Consider the following 3,865-nt stretch of genomic DNA (forward strand, 5'->3'; position numbering starts at 1 on the left):
TTTTGTAAACATACAGGGGTATTGTTAATATAAAGGTACACTAGCCCTGTCCTTTATGCTGTAAAAATAGAGGGGTGTTGTTAAAATAAAGGTACACTGGCCCTGTCCTGTATGCTGTAAAAATACAGGGGTATTGGGAAACTAAAGGTACACTGGCCCTGTCCTGTATTTTGTAAAAATACAGGGGTATTGTTAATATAAAGGTACACTGGCCCTGTCCTGTATGCTGTAAAAATACGGGAGTGTTGTTAAAATAAAGGTACACTGGTCCTGTCCTATATGCTGTAAAAATACAGGGGTGCTGTGAAAATAAAAATACACTGGCCCTATCCTGTATGCTGTAAATATACAGGGTGCTATGAAAATAAAGATACACTGGTCCTGTCCTGTATGCTGTAAAAATACAGGGGTCCTGTGAAAATAAAGGTACACTGGCCCTGTCCTGTGTGCTGTAAAAATACAGGGATGTTGTTAAAATACAGGGGTGCTGTGAAAATACAGGGGTGCTGTGTCCCTGTCTTGTATGCTGAAAAAGACAGGGGTGTTGTTAAAATAACAGTACACTGGTCCTGTCCTGTATGCAGTAAAAATACAGGGGTGTTGTTAAAATAAAGGTACACTAGTCCTGTCCTGTATGCTGTAAAAATACAGGGGTGCTGTAAAAATAAAGGTATACTGGCCCTGTCCTGTGTGCTGTAAAAATACAGGGGTGTTGTTACATTAAAGGTACACTGGCCCTGTACTGTATGCTGTAAAAATACAGGGGTGCTGTAAATATAAAGGGGCACTGTTCTGTTTGCAGTAAAAATAAAGGGATGCTGTCCTGTGAAATGGAGAACAAAATTTGGAGAGAAAAATTGTGAAAGATCAGGAACCAATTTCCAGTTCCTAGTACTAGCGCTGAAGCTGCTGCTGCCACCAGTCATGCCATTGACAATGCAATTCCATCAACGTGGTCTGCTAAGGTTGATGCCTAATGTCATAAAGAGCATGTAAAAGCCAAGAAGCAAAAATTAATAACCTCAATAAAAAGAAATTATCTGATGAGAAACGTAAAATTGGCAATATGCCATTCACGACACGAAATGGCAAGGAAAGGCTAAGTCCTTGGCCTATGTTCATGACTGGTGGTTCAACTTCTCATGAAGATGGAAGCCATCCTCCAGCTCTAAAAATAAAAAAAAATAAAGCTTGTTAAAGCACAGGAAAAAACAACTGTGCGTTCAGACTCAGAGATATCACAAATCCCTAAGGAGAGTAAAAGTGTGTCCGCAGTTGCGATGTCTAGTCCTGACCTTCCCAAGACTGTATGGGAAGAGAAGGCTCCTACCATCATTTGTATGCCCTCTGCAGTTGCTGCGAGGAGCACCAACAGTCCAGTTGCTGATATTGAGATTAAGGATGTCACTGTAGAAGTACAGCAGGATGAGGAGGATATTGGTGTAGCTGGCGCTGAGGAGGAAGTTGACAATGAAGATTCTTATGGTGATGTGGTTTGTTTGAATAAGGCACCAGTGGAGACCATTGTTGTCCATGGGATGAAAAAGCCTATTGTCATGCCTGGGTAAAATACAAAAAAATCCACCTCTTCGGTGTGGAATTATTTCTCCACAAATCCGGACAACAGGTGTCAAGCCATGTGTTGCTTTTGTCAATCCATAATAATTAGCGGTAAGAACGTTAACCACCTAGGAACATGCTGCCTTATACATCACCTGCTGCGCATTCATCATAAGCCATTGTTAAGTTCAGAAACTTTGAGTAAGAGCGCAAGCAGTCCACTGACACCTAAATTCCTCTTGTACCCAAGCTCCTGCAAGCCACACCACCAACTCCCTCAACATCAATTTCCTACTCAGTCAGGAATGGAAGTAGTTCTGCAGGCCATGTCACAGTATCTGCATTATCCCTCATTCTCTGGACGGGGCGCAGTTTATTCCCTACATGAGGCATGACTGAGTGGACTGTGGGAGCAAGGGAGAAGTGAATTGCATAAAGAATGCTGTCAGCACACAACAGCAAGCCAGTAATCAAAACATGCTGGGCAGAATCTCCCTCCATCCTTCAATCCCTAATTTCACGGCCTGCTAAGCCCCAGCCCCTCACATACAGGGGAGTGGCCACATACTAGTGAAGTCCATCGAGGAATTACCGACTCAACTACACAGCAGCCCAGTCAGTGCAAGCCGGACCCTTCTTACGCTACATGACTGCCGGGCAGTCGGACACTGCCAGCAGAGTGCACTGTGCAGCAGCAGCCACAGCCTGACACTGACAGCTGGGAGGCCAGCAGAAGATCCTTCCCTGTTGTCAGGTATATGCAAACACAGCATAGCAGCGACCCTAGTGCTGTATAATTGTACTGGCCTTGGAGGCACACGGCACCCTGCCACCCGTGCCAGTCTGCCACTGGTCTATATCCTACCCTTCTTTTTTCCTACCCTTTCAGTGTTTTTATTTTTATTATTGTGTTCCCTATTTTCATACATATTTAGTAATTAATTTTTGTGGTTGTGTTCTTTTAACTGTATGGTGCTGCGGATTCCTTGCAGCATCCTATAAATGTTAGTTAATAATAATAATAATTATAATCCCTGACATGTTCTTCAGCTACCTCCTTCTATATTTACATCCTCCCATGTTTCTTTAATGCACCTTACATCGGTCATTGCCCATCCACCATGCCTTTATCACTCACTGCTCATGTATACCCTGTTGGTTCTCACTTATTCTCACCTACACTCAGTGGCAAATTTCCCATTAGGCACATTCCTAGGGGCGGCACTTATTTGGGAGTGGCACTTGGATTATTGTGTTGGTACTGTCAGACCAAAAAGTAGACATAACTGCATAATATATCCACTGTGCAAAAGATGTCCACATATGCCATCTTGAATGGAGTGTAAAAGGGTAGGATATGCACATACTGTCCCGATCCTAAATAGTAAATATGTATACATAATTAAAAATAAAACAATTTTATAGTTAGTGGCTTCTTTTATTATTCTGTTAAATTGGCTACCATCAAATGAGGGCTTGTAACAAATCGAGAAAAATGTTGTGCCTAGGGATGCCCTCACCCCTTAATCTGCCCCTGCAATCACTCTTTAGCTTACTTCTTACCACACCTTTTTTCCTCACTACACAAAACACATATACCCCACCTGTACGCTCTCACTTATCTCTACTTCAATGTCCTGTATTTCCCATTATACATTTGCCACTATTCTTCCCCATCCCCAATTAAAGTACCTTCCCCCCTGCTTCCATCATTTCTTGCCATCTGTCCTTCACTCTAATTTTATCCTCTGCTCAACCTCATCACTTCCCCTACTTTTTGTTTACTTCCCAAGAAACCTACTCACTCTAAGTGCTGTTTCTTGTGGTGGACAAGCCGTGCAACCACACAGGGCACCTGCCACGGCACTTTGTCTCCTCACTGCTCCCCCTCCTCCCTCCTCTTCCTGAGTACTCCATTTGGGGGATGGAGTTTAGCAGAATGACACAATGCATCATGATGTCACGATGCAACCACGTCATTCCTTGAAACTCTGCCCCCTAAATGGCGTACTAGGAGGGGGAGCCGAGCACAGCCTGTGCGCTGGTCCCAGCAGAGCCAGATTTAGAGAGGGGAATGTCGGGAATATAGCGCTGTCCATCCTGTTGCCGGTGGGATACTGTCAGAAGGTGTGACAAGCTTGTAGTTCAGTCTCTGGCTTCAGTGTGCGGAGGGATACTGGGTCTCCCTGAGGTGAATCCACTCGGCGCTGTGTTTGTTAAGTGATTTAGGTGTCCTCATAGACAGCAAGCTAAGCAGTAGTACCCAAAGTAGGACTGCAGCAAAGAAGGCTAATAAGATATTAGC

This window comes from Pseudophryne corroboree, unplaced genomic scaffold (genome assembly GCF_028390025.1).
Source record: "Pseudophryne corroboree isolate aPseCor3 unplaced genomic scaffold, aPseCor3.hap2 scaffold_283, whole genome shotgun sequence".
NCBI classification, from domain to species: Eukaryota; Metazoa; Chordata; class Amphibia; order Anura; family Myobatrachidae; genus Pseudophryne; species Pseudophryne corroboree.